Source organism: Amblyomma americanum, chromosome 2 (genome assembly GCF_052857255.1).
Source record: "Amblyomma americanum isolate KBUSLIRL-KWMA chromosome 2, ASM5285725v1, whole genome shotgun sequence".
Lineage (NCBI taxonomy): Eukaryota > Metazoa > Arthropoda > Arachnida > Ixodida > Ixodidae > Amblyomma > Amblyomma americanum.
The window spans coordinates 66,784,856-66,806,578 of record NC_135498.1 but is presented as its reverse complement, the minus strand read 5'-3'; the positions used below and the strand labels follow the sequence as shown (position 1 = coordinate 66,806,578).

The following is a 21,723-nucleotide window of genomic DNA, read 5'->3' as shown; positions in this document are numbered from 1 at the left end:
GCGAAATGTTTACAATGTTGCTGGGTTGGAAGCTATGTACTACCAAGAACAATGCGGCATACTAAATGATTCGTAAGGCCCAGTAAAATTTGAATTTTAAAATAAAGTCAGAAATAATATAACGATGCTAAATAAAAGGCAAGTAAATCAGGAGAGTATGTAGATTGTTGCTTTTGCTGTTTTGTTGCTGGCTATTCAAGTGGGCTTGTTGACGGCGACAATAGATGGCGCAGCCTTCGGTTTTAGTTCCTGTTCAGTTTTATGGAGAAGTGCGATGAACGCTCGGCCGCTGTCATGATCGAATCGTGGTGCAAAATGTCGCGGGATTTCGTGCTACTGTGTCGCCGAGGTCGACGTCAAACGAAGCGAAACTAGGAACTGTTCGTCACTGAACCCCGCGTGTGGCCTGAAGGCTGGTGAGTACCCGAATTCATCCCGCTTCAGCCTCCGCGGGACAGGTGATCATCGCCGATCTGATGTAGCTCTCGTTCGAATGCGGCCGCAAAATAGAACGGGACCGCCGAAAATGCGCTGGTCGCGTTCAAAATTAAGCGCAGTTACAGGGCTGTTCCGCAGCGAGATCTTAGCTTATTCGTGTTCTTGCAAAAACTCTCGCGAGACAGGAATGCGGAGGCAACGAATGCCGCCTCGGCGTCAGTCATCCCCGCGTTTAGCGACCGGCAAACTTGAATGAGGGGTCCGGTCGACTCTCGAAGAAAAATCGGGTTAATGATTTGTTGACGTCGGGAAGTCGCCGTGAGATGCTGGTTTGCAAGGCTAGATTTTGGTCGCATCGCTGTCTCAAAGCGCGTGTGTAAGCGTTACAACGAGAGAAACGCGGGTGTCGCATCTCGGGGAGCTCCTCAGGTGTCCGCTCTCAGCTGCGGGTCAGTGGGCTCCCAGAATGAATACCTCCTGAATGAACACATTGTGACGAGTTGGTGGGTCCGATTTGGCGCTGTTTCAGCGTTAACAGCAACGAAACTGACAGCGTGCCGCATTGCGCCTCGTGATTTGGTTTCAGTGTGTGCGGAACCGAAACTGTCGCTCATTCAACATCACTCTCCGGCGTGCACGTTTGGCATGCCACTCGGCAACGGCACGAGGATTCAGCTTTCGTTTATATCCGCCGTGAGTGCGATCTGTCTAAGAGTGTTTTAGCCCCCGTGCGTCTTTCATTGTGTTACGAAAAGTTTGAATCGGCGCTTGCTGGCGTAGATATTCCGCTAGGAATTCCGGTATTTGTGCAGTGGGGTTGCGAGTCAGGTTAAAACGGGTCGTGTCCGAAACAAGTTCCTTTCGAGTTGACGTGCAAATGCTGGCTGGCTGACGTCTGGAGAATGTGGCTGTGATTTCTTTGTCTTCTCAGTTTTATCGTTTTCTTTCTTCCCGTTTCACGTTGCGGTCGTCCCATGATGTAGGCGCCACGGCTGCTTTTTACGGTTTTATTATTTTTTCGCTTTTTTTTTGTTGCGTGGAATCTTTCGCATACATCAGCTTTGTATGCCACGCACGCCCCATGAAGTCGTTTCCGGAGAACTACTCTTGTGCAATCGCGGCAGCTCGGATCGTTTGATCGGCCGCTTTCGAGTAATCTCGCCACCTTTGCTAACGTGTTTTTTTTTTTAATTTTTAATACATACATATAAATAGCGGAGTGGTGAATGTGATCTGCACGATTGTCCGTGAATCACGGCGTTATGTGTGTACCGTTATGAATAAAATAAGGGCTGTTTTCTTTTTTTTTTAAGCATGGTTGCTTGGATGCAATTTGGCTTAGTGGCATGGCTTTCAGCTAATAATTCTGCTTTTACTGCTCCTGGTGAGCATTCTCTTTGTCACTGCTTGCTGACTCCCTCAGTGCGGCAACGATTGCATTTATTTATTTATTTATTTAGCTGCACATTTCAATGTTGTACGCCCTTCAGACGCTTTTTTTTCTAAACGTATTCAGTTGGGAAACAAATAAAAATGTAAAGTACGTGCAGTACGCAGAACCTCTCTATAACGAAATAACAGATGTAACGAAATTGCGGAGATTGATTGCGTGCGACATTGATTGGCTGCGAGTATGACCTGTACGCACCAACACAGTGCTCCAAAGAGAGAGAGCAGTGTGCAAAAGCGTATTACTGCGCTCAGCGTAACCTGCAACACGCTTGTGCTGAACGTACTATCGGAGACAAAAGGGGTATATTCCACGCAGTGGGAGCCTGAGCAACGGAAAACTGCGTCGTAACGCCATCTACAGGCGGTATCTGCGGATCGAGACAGCCAATGGGAGCCCTAGCTCTATTACCTGCAGGCATGGCGATTGACTTGTTTCAGTGTTTCGTGCTTTAGACGGCATTACGATGCAGTTTTCCGTCGCTCCGGCTCCCGCTGCGTGGAGTATACCACTTTTTTCGACGATAGTATGCCCCCTGTGAAAAGGCTACACAGCCCAAGTGGTTTGCTTGCGAGCTGTGCTGCATGCCTCGTTATGCATTTTCAGCGACCGAACCTCTCGCAAGAGGAATCACTTTGTGTCCTCAGTCATCCCAAGCTTTGGACTGCTAGATGCGCTGGGGAGCCCCATTGAACAGCTTAGAAGCCAGGGACCCCAGAACAGGGGTGGGGGAGGTTTCCAAAGGGGCAGCCCTTCCACCCCGCAGTCACCAACTGCTTGCACTTGGATCAGATTTCTGACATCTGAAGCACATAAGTTCTAGGACTCTTAATTTTAATGCAAATCTCAGTGGGGCTGAGTTACGCTTCGCAGCCAATTGTGAAGCATTTCGTATATGAGTAACCTAAACCAGTCATGTCCAAACAGGTGTCGACTGTCTGCCCAGTGGGCATGATCATGAATAGCAGAATTTAAACAAACTATGCACAAACTTTTTTAGTGCAGATGATCACTCATCGTGCGTTAAGCTTCCCATTTCAGTTAGTTTATATTGCCGTGAGTCTTTGCACCGTTTGATCGTTCGCACTCAAAAACTGCCGGCACGCGGCTTTGTCATTTTGTTTTGCATGCGAGATGCGACCAGACTTATCTCCATTGATCGTGGCCACGTGCAAATGCTTCCACATTTTTCCAGATTGCTGTAGAGTTGCTTTTGGTTCTTTATCCCGAAGGTTCCTTGCCAGCTTTAAATTGAGCGCGGCCACGGACTGCAGGCATTCAGTTCGATGACCACCGAGCACGCTTGTGGCTATCGCCGCCGCCGAGTCATTCAGTTCTTAGTGGGCGCCAGTCGGCCCCTTAGACAGTTTCTTTTAGAAGCCTTTTCGTTGTCTTCCTGACTGCTGAAGTGTCATCAACACAACGCGGCAGTTTGCATCAACCTTTGAACATTGAAAAATAAAAATATAAAATTTATTATGTAAATGAGCCTTAAATAAAGAAAGAAAATAAGCTCGAAGTCTTGCCTCCCCACTAAAAAAAAAAAAAAGAGTTCCGCGGAGTCCCTGTTAGAAGCAAACCCTTTTGACGGGGACTGAACGTTTTGGGCGCGGCGCGCGCTTTGTGACATGAATATGCCTAATGCGCAGCACGAAACATGCGCAGACATATGCGAACTGCAGCTAAATGAGTTTCCAGCGGCCACATGGCTACACTGCTTCGCGAAGCGAGCAGCGACCGCTTGTCACTATGAGCGCGCGAGGCGAACACGTTTATGAAACGGCAAAAGCGCGATGCGGTGCGGTGAAAGCGAGTCTGCCGCGCGAAAGCCGCCAAGGCTGATCGGCGTTCAATAATAATGGGAGGGTGTGCTGCGCCGACTGCTTATAGCCGCTCGCTCAGCGCGCTCCAAGCAGCCGGCCGTCAGCTGACCCACGGGCGACCACTTCCGGCGTCGAGAATGCGCGGACGAACGCACTGCCAAGAAGAGACTGTATGCGGGGATTATTTCATCGGGAGAGGCAACCGCCCGTTGGCCAGAGACCCGTTCCAGCACTCCTTTACCTTGGGAAGCTTCGTTGTCCATTCTTAGAGCGGTGATCCAAGGCTGCATGGCGCGATCATTTTGCCGGTGGCCTGTGGGCGGCCTCCACGCGGCTCATTACCCCGTCCCACCCTCCGAACTATTTGTTCCCATTAATCCCCCCCCCCCCCCACTGCATGAGTTATGGTAATTAAACTGTGAAATGTTTTCTCTCCGTGACGTGTATACAGTCGTGAGCAATATGAGAGGAAACAATCTTTGAGCACAAAATCTGGTCATTTCGCCGCTGAATTTGAGAATGATTTTTGGATATTATTCGGCAAAAGGAATACTAGTCATAAAAAAAAAACTGCGCTAGTCATGCGTAATTATGGAGTATACAGTAAATTAATGCTCAAACTTTGTTCCCTTCGTAGTGCTCACGACTGTGCGTACGTAGTCGTGAAACGCAGATTGCGCGCAGAAAACGTCGGTCCCGTCGTGTCCCGGCTGAGTAGCGGTATGGGGAACCTGCGCTGCCAAGGTGGCACTGCAGTTCCATTCGGTGACTCAAAACTGCTTTTGTCAGCCGCTTGGGCCGCCGCGAACACGAGAACACATTCTGCGCGATTAGATACCCGCGTTTGGCTGACAGCATTCATTGCCTAGCTTCTCTCGGCGTAGCCCAGATAGCTGACGCACGGCACGTGCGCCTTCGACAGAGCGCGGAGGCTCACGCCAATAAGCGCCTGAAGGTGGCGCGGAAAGTACTGAGCGTACTACCCAAAACTGCTTGCTCTTCTCGCTAGGCAGTGTGCTATGGCGCTGCAATCGGCACCGCAAACTTCGGCGCAAGTTCCCCCATAGCTTGCCGACGGGCCCTGTTTTTTTCGCCCTGCTGTTTACATTACGTTTGTCGCGCGCGTGCAGTGAACGTTGTTCGCTTTGTTGCACCTGCAACGTTGTCGTGTCGACCCCCTGCAGGCACCTGGCCCAGTACTTCATCTTCTTACGATATAGCTGCAGGAATTAAGCGACCAATGCTCATTCAGTTCGTTCACTTTTGAAGACTTGCCAGGTCGTTACCGTTCAGTGTGTGTACCATGGCGCGTACCGCAGGGCCAGAATATACTACAAAGGTGTGCGTTATCTCTCCCCCGAATTTTCCGGAACGCCGCGTAGTCGCAGCCTGTTTGTGGGCCCTGCATGGTTTAGTTTTGGGCACACGCTCGGTTGGACAGCTCGTCTTCGCACGACATGGCTCGACTGAGTCAGTCTCCTCGGCCGCCGACTTTGCACCGAAGCACAAAAACCCTATGCAACAAGCGCACGCGATGGAAGCACTTCTTGCGTGTTGCTTCTTGTTTGTACTTTACGTACCCACTCTTTCTGCGGTCTCCAGTCTGGGGTGAAGGGAGGGGAGAGAGAGAGAGAGAGAGAGAGAGAGAGAGAGAGAGAGAGAGAGAGAGAGAGAGAGAGAGAGAGAGAGAGAGAGAGAGAGAGAGAGAGAGACCGGTGTACATGTTCAAGGAGGTCCTCCAGTGAATGGCTTCCACCGGTTTCCAACTCTGTTTAGCACAGGGCAGCCTCAGCTTCTCATGCGCCACAAAGCCCAACGCACCAACCAACCGGCCTTCAGGCAGTTATAGCTCTAACTCCACATGTTAAAGCACAGCACCGCAGCGCCACCGCTAGCGCTTCCTTGTTTCGCGCGGGTATTTGTTTTGTACGAATATTCGCACCAATAGCGAATACTTGTAAAAGTATCCGATTCGTATTGGATTCGGTTTTGAAAAAGTTCTACTTGCAGTCCTCTAGAAATTTATAACTTACAAGCAATAACAACAGATATCTATTAAGTATGTGAATGAGTATTCTGACGTGTAAATTATACTTCGTGGTTGTTAGGGAACGAAGGTATTCCTCATGTTACTTGTTTGTTTTGTGTTGTGAAATAGGCAAGTCGTTACTGCTACTATGAAATAAAGCACTGATTGATAGATTGATCGATCTGTTTTTTTTTTCTTCGATGTAACGCGGTGCTGTATATTTAGCGAAACATTTCGCCGCTGCCTATATCTTGGCGTTCATTCAGCTGATGCTGCGATGATGCCGCATCATTGGAAACTTGGGCGAACCCGCTACCGAACGCTTGCCAGCATGTTTCTGTCGGTGTGAGTTATCGGATGTTTTATTTTGGTCATTATGCTCCGATCAGAAAGCGTTGGCGTGTTCGACGACTTGTTGGGAGCGGAATGATCGGCGCTTCTTGGAACAGAGCACTTGTCTTCGCCAGGAGATAGGCGTCACCCTCAGCCGCCGGCTGCTTTGTAAATTGCGAAAGGCTTCCTTTCGGAGGATCAAGGCGTTCAGTGCCCTCCTGCAGGCTCGATGCATGACTCCGATGCAGCTGGACTCCGTAGTAAAACGAAGTGCGATTAAGGTTCCCGATGCTCTTCATTATCACGTTGGCTCGTTCTCATCTGCGTGTAAAGCGTTGTATATAGAACGTGTGAGACGTCTTCGCGAGTAAAGCGCTGATAATAAGAGTTCTTCAATCGGGTACCAGCAACGAGCTCCGAATCAAAGTCCGGGTGCGACCTCTGATGGATGTTAAGAGCGTCCCCTTTGAAACGGGGTGGTGGCGGGTGCCACCATGCAGGCTCGGTATTTTTGCCTGTATGTGTATGTTTTTTTTTTCAGTTCTTCCACGCTAAAAAATACTGTCTTGAGATTTGCCCTGCAATACGGATTCCACGCTATGCCGAATTTGAATCTTGAACTTCATTTTCATCTCTAACCGTTCCTTGCTAACGTCTACTGTGGATGCATTCATATTACATTCTTTATACATCAACACTACAGCCGCCGCGGTGGCAGAGTGGTTACGGCGCTCGGCTGCTGGCTCGAAAGACGCGGGTTCGATCCCGGCCGCGGCGGTCGAATTTCGATGGAGGCGAAATTCTAGAGGCCCGTGTACTGTGCGATGTCAGAGCACGTTAAGGAACCCCAGGTGGTCGAGGTTTCCGGAGCCCTTCACTACGGCGTCTCTCATATCCTGAGTCGCTTTGGGACATTAAACCCCCACAGACAAAACCAAACCAAACATGAACACTAGGGGTCTCGGAGGTATCTCCGATGCCCCTAGTGCTCATGTATACAAAGAATGTAATCTGTCTCTGTGTGTGTAATGTGTGTGAGAATGACTGCCTGCTACGACTTCTGGGTGGATACTGTCACATTGTAGTAAACTATGCTAAATCCTTTGTTTCCATTTGTTTCATCTTGGTCATATTTCTTTTTGCTGCTGCGCTTTCCAAGGCAGCCTGATCTCGCCTCGAAGTGGAGCGCTACCGATCGTACACGCCGACCACGGCGGCGGGCCGTTCTCTGGCGAGTAAGGGAACAACGCGACACTTAACTGCCGACACAGGAAGGCATTTATTCCTGCTACAGCAATAACCCCGGTTAAGAAAAAAAAAAGCGGTTAAGGAATCGAAGTCGTCCGAATCACCAGCAGGGTTACGAGCCAGTGTTCGTCCACAGTAGGGCAGGGGATGCGCGCCCCGAGGCCGGTCGGGAAGAGCTCGCGGGATACGTTCCCGCGAGTCCTCTTCCCTCTGGCGGAGAGCGGAGCCGCCGCCGATACGTCCGTGCGCAAAGAGGGGGAGACCCGTTCCCCGAGCGTCCGCACAGTCACGGCGTCTGCTTGACGCGCCATCGCCGAGAAGCTAAACCTACGGCGAGTCCCCACAAGTTGTGGCAGCGTCGTTACGGTGGAACCTCACGTGATACCAAACTATGGTGCGATCAAACTGAACTGTTTCAAGCGGTTCGCCTTCATAAAAAAAAAGAAAAAGAATCTCCGAACTCCACCGCGCTGCGTCATTTCTTCTGTTCGCAGCTCGTCTACACGCTCCGAGTTCTTTAGAGAACGGCCAACTTTCGAGTCCCTTTTCTTCTCCGGCGCAGCGGAGGCGTGTTGTGTCCCGTGGAAGGGAGTGCGTGTGAAGTCGGAAGAAAAGGGCGCGCTTGTCGACGACCCCCTTTGTGGGGCGCGCGAGTTCTCGCAGCTGCATATCAATCGGAGCGCTGGATCACTCCCCCTTTCTCCCTCGTTAATCGTGCACGCACGACGCTCGTAAACACCGCGGCGAGAAGAGTGGGGCTGCGCGACTGTTCTCTCGCCGTACACAGCGTCTGCTGCCTCCCCGGGTCGGCTGCGCGCAGCGAACAATCGGGAGCGCTCCGCGCTGTGAGGCGCATGCAAACGAGCCATTTGGTGCAGCTCGCGGAGCTCGAAGGCCGACGACGACACGGCTTCGGGCGGCAGCAACATGAAGGCTCGTCGACGGTGCTGCCTCCTTGGTATTCCCCCGCTTCGTGCGTGGGTCTCACGGTTTCGGTGGGACTGGCTGTGTACTGCCGGGCCGGTGGGGCGTAATGGCTTACAACAACGGTAACGGATAAAACAACAAGAAAAAGCGAACAGTAGCTCGATGGCAGTGTCGTCGACGGATTTTGACGGCGTTCTCTAGCGAGCTAGTGAGAAACTTGCTGTCAAGTTTCCGTCGCTGGCGGAAGTAGCGCTGCAGGTCCGATCGCTTACGCCAGCAGCTGCGTCCGCGGCACCTTCGACGCGACTTGAATTGGCGAAGAGTGTCTGTAGTCGTTTTCGTTGAGACCTATAATACAGCGGTTCGGCACATGCGACGTGGGTAGGTGAAAGGGACTGTTACGTGTACCCAACCTCCTCTTCCTCGTAGCGCCGTTCGAATTTCGGTAATTCTTTGTGCGATCCAGGTTCTTCACCCGAGCAACCTCGCGCGACCAGTCAAATAATTTAACCGTCACCTGTCAGGTTGCATGTGGACGCCATCTTTTATTGGTACCATCGACTCTCTCTCTCTCTCTCACACACACACACACACACACACACACAACACACACACACACACACACACGCACGCACGCACGCACGCACGCACGCACACGCACGCACGCACGCACGCACACACACACACACACACACACACACACGCACGCACGCACGCACGCACACGCACGCACGCACGCACACACACACGCACACACACACACACACACACACACACACACCTTCCGGCCAATGGGATTTCTCCGTTCTGGTTCTGACGTCACTGACAGCCAGCCGATCAGGATTTTCTGGACAACGCCTGCCCCGCCGGGTGGTTAGGGCGCTCGACTACTGATCCGGAGTTCCCGGGTTCGAACCCGACCGCGGCGGCTGCGTTTTTATGGAGGAAAAACGCTAAGGCGCCCGTGTGCTGTGCGATGTCAGTGCACGTTAAAGATCCCCAGGTGGTCGAAATTACTCCGGAGCCCTCCACTACGGCACCTCTTCTTCCTTTCTTCTTTCACTCCCTCCTTTATCCCTTCCCTTACGGCGCGGTTCAGGTGTCCAACGATATACGAGACAGATACTGCGCCATTTCCTTTCCACCAAAAACCAATTATTATTATTATGGACAACGCCTGACGGCGCCTGGTTTTCTCCACGGCGATGGATCTATGCTTTCGCATAATAGGGGAAAACTGGGCGAGTTACTTTCACTGGTTCAGCGCAAAAAAAACGGGGATGAACTCAAGGGAAACAGAAGAGACGCTGCGCTTCCTTCGTGTTTGACCTCGTTTCTCTGCGCTGTTTTGCAAATATAGGTAGTGACGGCATCCTCCTCTCCCCGCTGCAATTAAAAAAAAAAAGGAGAGAAACCGACCGAAATTCTTAAGGGCATAGCGGCGGCTGTCTGCACCCCGTCTGCGCCTTGATCTTGATGTGAAGGTATACATGAGGATTTGCTACAGGTGTGCACGGACTGCCCGCATCTGTGGCTGTTTTACATACAACTTGTCTCTCGCGGTTCCTTGCGAGGGGAAAGAAAGCGTAACGGTTAATGGTCCTCTATATTTAAATATATACGTGCCAAAGCAGCACTGCATTGGCCACGAGGGGCGACGTAGTGGGCGCCCCGGATTCATTTCGACCGCCTAGAATGCTCCTTTGCATTAATAACAATAATTGGTTTTTTTTGGGGAAAGGAAATGGCGCAGTATCTGTCTCGCATATCGGCGGACACCTGAACCGCGCCGTAAGGGAAGGGATAAAGGGGGGAGTGAAAGAAGAAAGGAAGAGAGAGGTGCCGTAGTGGCGGGCTCCGGAATAATTTCGACCACCTGGGGATCTTTAACGTGCGCTGACATCGCACAGCACACGGGCGCCTTAGCGTTTTTCCTCCATAAAAACGCAGCCGCCGCGGTCGGGTTCGAACCCGGGAACTCCGGATCAGTAGTCGAGCGCCCTAACCACTGAGCCACCGCGGCGGGGCCTTTGCATTTCGCCTTCATCGAATTCAGCACGGCCTCGCAGCCGGGAATTGAAACGGCTACCTCGTGCTGAGTAACAGAACATTGTACAGCCACTTATTAGCCGCAGCGGCTGGTATTCAGAAAGCGTATAGCGTTGACGTGCCGCTAGACTCGGCCAGCTCTGTTCTTGTGAACGCATTTTCCGGTGTTGCTTCTGTTGGTACGGCGCGTGACGTCACACATGCAAGCGGCTATTTTAACGAACCTGGACGAAACCCCCGCCGCATTGAAACGCTTCGCTTCGGTCGCTTTGGCGGGGAATGTAAGAAGCCGTTTTGCAATTCCATCGCGTCCCTGTCCGCATTCGGAGTGACGTGACGAGTGTACGCGGCGCGAGACCTTATTCGGGGTGTTCATCGCCTCCGTCGTCTGCTGCGGTGTGTGTACGCCTCGGAAAGAGGAAGATTGATCCCGGCTGAATGCGAGATATGGGACCCCGCAAATGAATCTTCGCGAAAAGCGTGTCAACGGGTCGCGCTGTCGGCGCGGCAAAGGCAGCACCAATCTCACCACCGCGGCAGCACCGTCGCCTGTCACTGCTGAGGCGGCAGTTCTGTTATGCGGCCGCCGTTAGATCACAGCGCTTAGGGTATGCATGCGCACCACACTCCAGACGCGTGGACTGCTCGCTGTCTTGGCCGCCGGCTCGTGTTGCCCGGCGAGGCCTTGACACGCTGCCTAACGAATGGCGACGCTTCAGCCTTCCTTCCCCCCACGCACTGCGAGCCACACACGTGTCTGCCGCCGCCGGGACGGATGCTTCTGGGAGGATAGCGGCACGTGCTGCGCGCGACGCGCCGGGTGACGAGAGAAAGCGCGTGGAACCAGGAAGCGGGAAGGAGGAGGCGAGACGGCCCGAATCGCGCACTGCATTGCGTCGTGGTAGCGCGGCCACTGGCGCCGAGTCCGCGCGCATTCCCACGGGCTTCTTGACGTTTTCTTTTTATTTTCTACGTTACACGCACGTCAACGCTGAGGCCGTTTGGCAGTCCGCTGTTGCTGCTGCAGTGTGTGTCAGTGTGGCTTCTCCATTGTTGAGCGTGAAACTGTTGCGGTTTTTCCGTCTCTCGCTCGCGCGTTCCCCGGGCGGTGGTGAGAAAGGTTCTCCGGCTGTCTGGTCCAGAGTAACACGTCGCGGAACTCGCGCATGCGCAGCCAAGGAAACCGAGAACTGGGCAGCACCCTCTCTCCCAGGTCGTGGATTCGTTGTGTGGTGTACTGGTGATAAGCGACAGTGCGCATGGTTATTGGAAGCAACGGAACAGCCTCTATACACCGCGCCACTGTCTGCGTGTCCTGTGCATATGTCGTCACCTTCTAAAGTGTCGCCGATGGCCGCAAGGGGGACATGTCAATGCCCACCGCTATACACGAGGCTTCGATCGAGTATGTTGTGAGCGTGACGACGAGCTTGTGCGCTTCTTCCTTTCCGGTTCCTCCTTTCCCGCCCTCTGTTCCTGCCTGCCGTTCTTTTCCTGTCGGCTTTTTCGACGCCCATCGCTTTGCGACGGTATTCTCCTAGAAGGCCTTCTAGAACACTGTAGCGCCGGCACGCCTCGTGTGAAACACTCTTCTTTTTTTTAGACGTCGACGGTTCCTAACGAGGCATTGTTAAAGGCACTTTCGCCACGCGTTTCCACGATTTTGGGCCGCTCTCCTCGCATTGAGTATACGTGAAAAGGAGATTTTAAAAAATAACAATGAAACATTACGAGGAGAGGTACGGAGGGTATAGAGAAGGGTGTGCGATCTCAGCAGCCGGCACCGCCACCGTCGTCGGCGCATTCCTGACGTGCTCGGCGAGCGAACCCTGGGATCCTTTCCCCCGGGGGCGCGGATGGTGCTGACACCACCCGGGTCCCCGGGGAGAGAGTGGCGGGGGAGGGAACGAGCGTCTCCTCAAGAAACGCCGGAGGAAAGGATGAGCGTCGACGGAGTTGCGATAGTGGCCGAGTCAGCAGCGCTGCTCCTGCGCTGTCGACAGGAAAGGCAAAAACACAAAAGAGGGGGGGAAGTGAAAGCGCATGCTGTATGCAGCGTGGAAGTCACGGACAAAACAGGAAGTGGAAGAACTGTAAGTGAGTGCAAGGCCAAACGAAAAGTGCAAGCAACGGAGTGTCACACGCTTGCCAGGCGCTTACCGTTGTATACTTGCTCGAGTGTCGCTTGTATACGGAGTGTCGACGCGGTGTGCTCGGCATCTTTAATCTCTGCTCGAGTAACAGGAAAGAACGCGTCTTCCCCTTTTCAGATGCCGCGTTTTATTTAGCACGGCATGGACGAGGACACGGCTTGTGTTAGCGCACATTTTTACGAATACTGTGAGCGGAGAGCTGCTGGCATCGTACGCATCATTGTGGCTGTGGACGGCTGTTGCGCGTCGGGCGTTAACGCTGCTTCTTTGCATGCGCAGTAGCTTTTTATTGTTAAGGATGTGTCGCGGCGCGGCGCACTTTGTATTCCGCGCAGACGCGGAATACCAAGTGTTTGGATCGCTCCGTGGTTTGCGAGTGCATGCGTACAGTCAAGCTCGTTGAATAGTAAACTGCGCGTGGTCGTAGCTCGCCAGCTATGGCCTCGCCTCACCTCTTCGTTGGCTTCTCACCTGTGGTGTTTGCTCTCGCGTGGCCGGTTCCCGTGACTCCCCGTGAGCGGTTTAACGACGATATGGATGAAATGTATTACGGCCACGATAAAAAAAAAAAAACCCTCTTCATGCACGCCACCCTTGTGATGATGGGCAGCTCTCTGTGTGTTGGTGTACAGCACACCGTTTGATGGCGCCCACTCAGAAGGCCACGGGATCACCAATGGCCAGAAGGAGGCGAATAGGGGAAGCCTACGCTCTCGTTGGTCAGAAGGGGATCACGTGACCATAGAGAGAGAGGCGACGTCAGTGAGTGTTCTGTTTCGAGGCCTTGCTGTGGATACCGCTACTTCGGCGCCTAAGTCATCAAATAAAAAAAAACATCCTGAAACAACTGCCGTTTTGAAGCACAATGTAATCTAGTGGCTGGTGCTGTATGCAACCTAAAAGCGAAGGGATTACAGGAGATGTTGTTTGTAACTGATCAAAAGTGGAAAATTCACACTTTGTGAAGCCGTGTTGCAAAGGGGGCCAGCTTTATCTGCACGTCGTCGGTGGCGTCCTGACACCACTTCGCCGCTGACGTATTTAGCGGGGTACGAACAGACACATATCCTTTAGAACTTTTTTGCATACAGCCGGCCGGCGGTGCCGCTCTCCCAGTGTTTGTCGGCAACGTTTGTCTGCAGTGTTCGCTATGGCGACGCCTGTTGCGACGTCTCCTGAGCGTGCATATAAAAGGCGGCATAGAAACGGCCGCCGGGTCTGATTGGCCCATCACGCGATCGACGCGCTGCTGTACTGCATAAAGCGACCCGTCTACCGGCGGCGCCTTCCTTTTCGACAGCGCGCACTTGAGTGCCGTAATGTACTTTGAAACCGTCGCGGCGTTTCCTTTTTTCTCGCCCCCACGCGCCTTACCTGCGCGCCTGTCGTCTGCCGAACAACAATCGCGAGTTCATTATATCGACCGTATATGTACGCTAAGGCGCTCCATTTCTTTCGTGCGGCGCAAGTCCGAGAATCGTTAAACAGGCGAGAAAGCGGCCTTGTCTTTTGTTTTGTTTTTCTTTCTCACTCGAAATTGCGTCCTCTTGTTCCGATCCACTCCGTTTGCGCACGTTCGATTCGCGTATCCCGCGACGGCGAAACGACGCGCGGCCATTTCGAGGGCGCTTTGCCGCTTGGGACGAAATAGATTCTGCGCGAGTATAGATATCGCGTGTGTCTCCTGTTGACCGTGTGTGCAGGCGCTCGCACTCGGTTTCCGGTCGGTTGTGTATTCCGTACTCTGCGGAAAATAGTCCGTGCCCACTTATGCATATTCAGCTCCAGTGACAATTCGTTCACAAAGACACCGCGGCCTCAGCACTTGGTAGGACACGACACTCTTTCAAGTAACCGCTTCCGCGCTAGAACGTTGGCTTGGCGCATAGTAACGCGCATAAAGTGCAGCATGGAGTCCCGAGCAACGGTGCTGCACAGATGTTGTGGGAGTGCCATATCTACCGCGACATCGGGAGAAAGCACCTCATATATCACATAAGCACATATCACCACATTCGGTGCTTGGTCTATACACCGAGGAACGACGCTTGGGCTCGACCGACGCTATGCTCTCCCTCCGGGAGTTTGCACGTGAGCCAGGAATTGGCCTCCAATTAAATGTCTCCCCCTTCTCGCGTCATAGGCCTTTGTGCCAGCTCCACTTAATAAAGATTACTCAACCGTCTCAGTGGAGTGGTTATATTCAGATTCGGCTTCGCTTTTGCTTTTAGCGCTGTCTGTGATTGTTTGAAGTGGCGCAACGCCGCCTTGTCGCTGGCCTTGAGCCCAAATAACGAAGGGCAAATGAGGGGCTCGTTGTCGCGTGAGCCAGTTTCAGACGGCGGGAAAAGTAGAATAGAATCGAAATATAGCCCTTACATGTCACGCCGGCCGTAGTGACTGCTTGTGCGGCAAGGGTGCCCCACGGAGACGGAAGCGGTACTTGCTGCGTAGTGAACTCATAGCCGATGTATGCGTTGCTGTATTTTGACTCGCTGCTGTGCGTGCCGTTTCGACGCGGTTCCGCTTACGCCGGAGAAAGCCGGGAGTTGTTGTTGTGCGTGCTACAACCATCCTGTGACTCTTGCCCGTAGAGATAGTCCGCAGGCTGTTCCACTCTGTGCCGAAAGCATAGCGTTTCTTATTATTAATTACAGAGAAAGCTGGCGCCCCGTCTATGGGGGTTTGCATGGAGCTTCCTCGAGACCCCCTGCACCACCGTGGCCGCTCTAGGCATCACGGGGCGGAGAGCTATAGCCACTGCAGAACCACAACTTTTGGCCGAAAAATTATGAAAAAACAAACGTTGTTCGACAATCAATAATGTCCTAACCTTCAACACCCTGTCTACAAATTGCAATAAACGAACAGAAAAGCATGTAAATGTAAAGTTTGTCCAAAATAAGCGATGGGTTGCTCTCCTACTGGCCAATTATTGCAGACAACAAAAGCCATCATTTCGTGCTTAACAGGCGCACTTTTAAAAAGAAATATGTTGAAAAAAAAATGTGGTCGCTCAAATACTTTAAGAGGTTTTTTAATGGCACTTCGGGAAACAGAAACCTTTTATGGGCGTCGTATGCTGTTGCGTTTTCGCTACTCAACGGCTTTTGCGCACTACGTTTACGCCGAAGTCGTCTGCGCGCGGGGCATCTCAGTAACGCCACTCTGTGTTCCTGAAAAAAAAAAAAAAACGACTTTTCCGCACCAAGTAGTTCTTCGCCCCATGATGCTTTGAGCGCCCATGGTGGCTCAGGTGCAGCGCTGCCAGCTTTCCCTCTAGTTAATAGTAAGAAATTAGAAGCACCTCACTCCCTACAGGCAACTTAGGCGGAGTAAACAGCTGCTAAAGCGAGCACAGCAGCAGGGTTACTCCTTTTGATAGAGTACCAGCTTTTAGAGAGTATACGTAGCTGCGAGGGTCATCGATAAGCGAGTGCGTCGGGATCGTGTAGAGACTAATTCAGCCGCTAACCGGCCGATATTATTGGATGTTTGTTCGCGGAATATGTTCATGAAAGCTGCATAGTTACTAACGTTTGGTGTAATTGATAGGTTTTGTTTTTCATAACTGATTTGAAATAATCTCTTGCGGCAGTAATTGAGCACCGAAGTGCAGGAATGAAGTGATTCAGTTCAGCAGTTTTTTTTTCGTATTTTTGCTTCTGGGCAATGGGCGTATTGCTGGCGCGATTTCACACCCATACCCCCTTCTGCGTTTCACTTCTACCTCTTCTGTTCGTTTGGTACGATCGACGTCATTCGGCTTCTCCCCACATTGCTGAATTCTTTGCACGCAACGAAAACGTGCTTTCGCTCACGTGAGCCACAAATCATGCGACGCTCGTTCGTACGTGAGCTGTAGCCACAGTATAAAAGTTGCTTGTGCGTACACGAGCGCGTGAGAAAATTCTTTCGCGGGAGCATGTTTACTGACTTAGTCGTCGGAACTTCTGTCTTCGGTAACCTCACCGCTTCCGCCGACTTCGCACCCGCGGGGGGAATAGTCTGCCACCCTTCGCCTTCCCCGCTTCATTTGTTTTGTTAGGGGACACACGAAAGCAGCCAGTGACACGCCCCCCCCCCTTCTCTCTCCCCATCCGACGTCTGGTGACGTCATGGGTTCGACTGCCTGCTCGCATTTTGCTCTTGAATTTTCTCTCTCTCTCTCTCTCTCTGGATCGCATTCTGATTGGAGTCACGCGCATATTACAACGCCGTGAGACCCGCGAAGTGTGTCCCCAGTAGGTGCAACATGCTTTCCGGCCTTTTAATTAAGGGCGCAAAGTCCGCGGCCTACAGTCGGGAAGATACGGTACTAGGAGTGCGCGCGTTTCTCGTGTCTCGTCCTTCGAAGCTCAGCGGGGCGAAGGAAGGCGGGCTGCCCTTCGCTTTGTGTCCATTACATTCGTACGAGGCGCATTATTTAGTATGCCTCCGCCGAGCGTCTGGGGGAGTGATTTCTTCGCTATAGCGAGAGAGAAGGGGTGCGTGGTACGCAGTAAGCGTGTACACGGCGTGCACGCGGCGACTGCGAACCGTCGAGGCCGAAGCCGGCCGCCGTTGCGTGAACAGAGGTTGCGGGTAGGGCGAGATGGAGCGGGAGGCGGAAGGCACGGGCCAAGCGTGACGCGACGTCCGAATAATGTCGTGCCGGTATATGGAGAGAGAGAGAGCGCGGTCTCTGCCGCGGTCGCCGGGAGATCGATAACTGTGACACGTGTATACGCTGGGCTAGCTGTCGAGAAAAGACAAAAACGCCGATTGGGGAGAGGTGGTATAGATACGTGAAAGACAAGGTGCAAAAGAGAGAAGAGGAAAGAAAAGACTTTTCACGAGGGACAGTTTGGCAAGTCCAGCTGGGCCCGTCGTAGGGCGTGGGTGGTGGTTTCGATTTTGTGCGCTCATGTGGGGTGTGCGTGTGATCGAGGCGGAAAAGGACGTGACTTAATTGCTACACCTGCGAAGAGTACGTGGGTTGTGCGAGTCGTCGAATGGGCCCGTTATTGCGACTCGCTGTCATAGCTATGGGGCGAGTGACGACGCCGTCGGTGTAGTATGCTGTAACCGAAAACTCGTGCTTCAACATTTATGCTAATGAGGATGCTATCCAGCCCTGCTTTACAGTGGGTGCCTTCATGGAAATGGTGGGCGTGCTGCAGCTGGCGCATTTTCTTCTTTACATTTCTGGAGCGGGGAAAGTCTGGGCGTGGATTTTTTTTTCCTTCTTTGCCAAAGTTTGCGCTGCTTCTTCTCGAGCCAGCCCGTATAGCGGGATTGTTTCCCGCTTCTGGCGGTGCGTAGCGGTATACTCTCTATATAGGGTCACTCGACTGCAGTCCTCTCTTTGGGCGCAGCGATGTTGCTTCAGCGCACGGTAATGAATTACAACACTGCACTCTTGACGTACCCTTCAACTGATCCTAGCATTGACGCACCTGCAGACTCTGCTGATTTATGTCGTTTCTAAGCTCCATTGTCAGTGAGCTGACAAGCGACGTGTATGAGCCGCTGGGATTCCAATGGACGCGGATTCAGAAAATCGAGCTCTGTAATTAAAGCAGCCAGCTGTAGTGCATACACTTAGCAGGGTGGAAATAACCCGTGGTCGTTCTCCGTTTCTTTGGCAATGGTGGTGTGCTAGTTCTGTGGCCTTTTGTTCACTCCTTCTCTCATGCAGCGATGACTATATGAACTGGGGTGAATGGCGTCGTGTCGTCGCCGTTTGCGTCAGCCTTGGTATCACGTGATCTACTCCTTCTCCCCCGGTCAAGGAGAACGGTGTTCGGGTTATGTCGGACGGGAAATGAAGGCTACCGAGTATCAGCGTGCACCATATGAGCCTGTTGGCGAACTTCTTACGCTGCTCAGAGACACCAATATAGCGGAGGAACCAATAGTTGCGGCGTGCCACTGGTAGCTGGCATGCCCAATGGCCCAGCTCATAGGCGGCGCCACAGTATGTTAAAGGGAATATCTGGGTCTCGCAGCGCATTCTCTCAACTGACGCGGTCTGAGAGGCCCGTGCATCACAGATCCGCGTGCATGGTAGCGTTAGCATGGCTTCGATGTGTGCGTGAAGTACACTGATAAAATTTTAGTCAGTATTCATTTATATCGGTTCGGTACTGTTGACGTTTTCCCTCAGTGGTTAGGCGCTCGGCTACTGAGCCGGAGGACTCGGGTTCTACCCCGGCGGCGGCGGCGGCCGCGTTTCGATGTAGTAGGTGAAACGCAAAAGACACGCGTGTGCTGTGCGAAGTGAATGCATGTTAAACAGCCCCAAGTGGTCGAGATGAATCCACAACTCTTCATTACAGCACCTTTTCCGTCACTTCCCCTTCTTTCACTCCCTCCTTCATCCCTTCCTTCACGGCTCGGTTAGTGGGTCAACCGAGGAATGAGATAGTTTAGCGCTTTTTCTGTAGATCAGTTTTCGTTTCAACTCGAAAGCATTACTAGCCCCATTTGCCCCGCCGCGGTGGCTCAGTGGTTAGGGCGCTCGGCTACTGATCCGGAGTTCCCGGGTTCGAACCTGACCGCGGCGGCTGCGTTTTTATGGAGGAAAAACGCTAAGGCGCCCGTGTGCTGTGCGATGTCAGTGCACGTTAAAGATCCCCAGGTGGTCGAAATTATGCCGGAGCCCTCCACTACGGGACCTCTTTCTTCTTTCACTCCCTCCTTTATCCCATCCCTTACGGCGCGGTTCAGGTGTCCAACGATATATGAGACAGATACTGCGCCATTTCCTTTCCCCCCAAAACCAATTATTATTATTATTACTAGCCCCATTACGAGAAAAGCCGGTGGCGTGTGTTAGTGTGTACTCGCAGATTGTATTGCCGTGGCAGGAAAAATAAGGTTACATCATCAGGTGGCCGTGTGACGCACACTGCAAGCCGCTCACCGCCACTTCAGACAATCCTTTAAATGTCTTTCGTCTATACATACATGTATATTCTCCCCACTGGCCAACCTCTATATATGTGGCGTTATTCATGTGGTGACATTCGTACCAAAATTATGACGCAACTGTTTGTCGTACAGCGTTCCGGGTGGTGTCATGCCATTTCTCGTTGCATATATATAGGTTGCATCTGCTAGTCCAGTTGGAGGCTATCTCGCGACAGGGATTCGAACCGACGACATATGCACCTTCAATTGCGTGCCTTCTTGGACTTTCGCATCAAAACTGAGATGCAACCGTTCGTTGTGCATCGTTCCGGGTGGTGTCATACGCACCCAGGGACAGTAATGCTTTCGCATTCCCACACGTAAGCGGTCCTAAGTGTCTCCGCCAAATTTTTTCCTTCTCTTTTTCTTTCACGACGCGTTCCCAAAGTATGCGGCAAGTAATTAGGGCGTACATGAGCAAATCGCTACATCTCAGCTGCTTTTCTCCTCGAAATAAAGTTCCCCTTTTTATTTTCCCCCGTCCATCGTGACCCGTAGACTGGCCGTCCTGGCGACGAGAAGCAGAATCAGGGGCGGCCGGGCGCGCAGCGCGCGTGATCTGCCAGAAACGCGAAGGGTGTAGACGCCGGGCTGCTCTTCCGTGTCGTCGCATTGCCCCTTTCTCCCCCTTATCTCTGTATACGGGGTCGCGGGGCAGCTGCGTGTGTGTACTGTCGCCCCTCTCCCATGCCATTGGCTTCTTTTTGGCGGGAGTTCTCGCGCAAGCACACGACGCCCTTATCTGGCGGGCGTCGCACTCGGACACGGTCGGGTGTGCTCGGCTGCCGCTGCAGATAGCCTGGAGGCCATTCCCCGAGGGAGCGCGAGAGAAAGTGGTGGTGGTGCCTGTGCCACGCAGCCGATCGGGAGGGGTCTGATGTCTCGGGCCCGGGCTGTCCGTGGGCGACGGTCACGCTGGAGTTTCCCCTGGTGGGGAAAGCGCCAAGTACTGACGCGTCGCTTCTGTCAGCTATCTCCGCCGATGTTTTGGCTAATCTCACTCTTCATGCGAAGCTCAATTTTTGCTGTCAAATCAACTCCCATCATCCCACGCGAAAATTCTAATGCAAGTATGTATTGGTATTTTGCATTCTTGCGTTTGCCGTATATGTCCCCTAATAGTCTGACATGGATTTGAACTACTCTAAGAGGGAGCGGTGTGGGTGGTGAAAGAGGGAGCAACATGTACAGTGTGAAACAAGAACAGCACTAACTTCTATGACGTCGGCTATTACTACGCTGTTCAGTTAACACAACCTCACAGGCAAATGCGCCCAGGTTTACGCGATGCATAACGACTATATAGTCGTAACAATTGTCTAGATAGCTTTTGTTGATCAGAGGGTCTATAAAAGCTTACTGAAGGTGGATTATTAATTTACGGTAGGTGCAGAGATGCTACGCTCTGCAAGTTCTCAAGATGTCGCTGTTTCCCGCAAGGACGTTAGAGGGCGCGCGTGCTTCTTATGGAGACCTGTGTTATTGTGATTGCCCTGCAAATGCTACTCCACAGCGTCAGGCAATCTAATAGACGATCAGAAATTTTATTTGATGCATTTCTTAATAGGCTTGCTGCCTATTAGTTGTCGACAAGCAAATAGGCTATTAGTGCCTGTTTGAATTTCCCCCAGGGATTTTTCTGTAGCAAAGGAACTTCCATACTTCCTGCCCTCTTCAGTGCGAAGAAGGAACAGTTATTCCAGAGTATTTAAACGGGATTCTCATGATAGAGTAGATTTCAATAAATAGAGTTATACTGATTAACACACACACGTGCGTAGTCGTGCGGTTACAGGTGAAAGTTGCGCAGCTTTCTCAAGAGCTTCCGCGGTTGAAGAGACTTTCGGCTTTGTTCGGTGCTCGAACCCGGCCCGGGATCACTACGTGGCCGGTGCACTCGCTCTGTTAAACTAGTATACGCAGGTCGTTAATAAATAATTACTCCCCCGAGTTAAATTCATTCTGTCATGTGGTGTTCCCGTAAACTCATTTACATGTGAATCGGCCACTAGAGTGAATCGTTCCCTTGAGTGAAATCCACTCCACCTTGGGGAATTCTATGAGTGCATTGGACTAACGTCGTTCTTGCGTTGAGTCGTTAATTGATCTATTCGGCCGCGCCCGGCCATATGCTGGTAGTTTGCTTGCTTGGAAGGGCGACCACTCCGGTGAGGCGCATGGTGCCAGGTTCGAGCTTTTTTCTAGCTGAGAATATTCTCAGAAAGTTTCTTTTTTTTTTTGCACGGGGGGGGGGGGGTGTGTTTATTAACGTGATAGCGTTAAGGGTCCCGTTTAGCGCAGAACGCGGTGTTGTATAGT

At 52.2% G+C, this 21,723-nt stretch overlaps 1 protein-coding gene across 1 annotated transcript in view; it reads left to right on the top strand.

Annotated features, from left to right (window-relative positions):
* Positions 1-258: 258 nt before the first annotated feature.
* Tpst (tyrosylprotein sulfotransferase) overlaps positions 259-21,723 on the top strand; it is a 273,629-nt gene continuing 252,164 nt past the window's right edge. The window contains exon 1 of the mRNA XM_077654525.1: positions 259-416. The gene's annotated coding sequence lies outside the window, so the exon portion shown is untranslated. The remainder of the gene's footprint in view (positions 417-21,723) is intronic.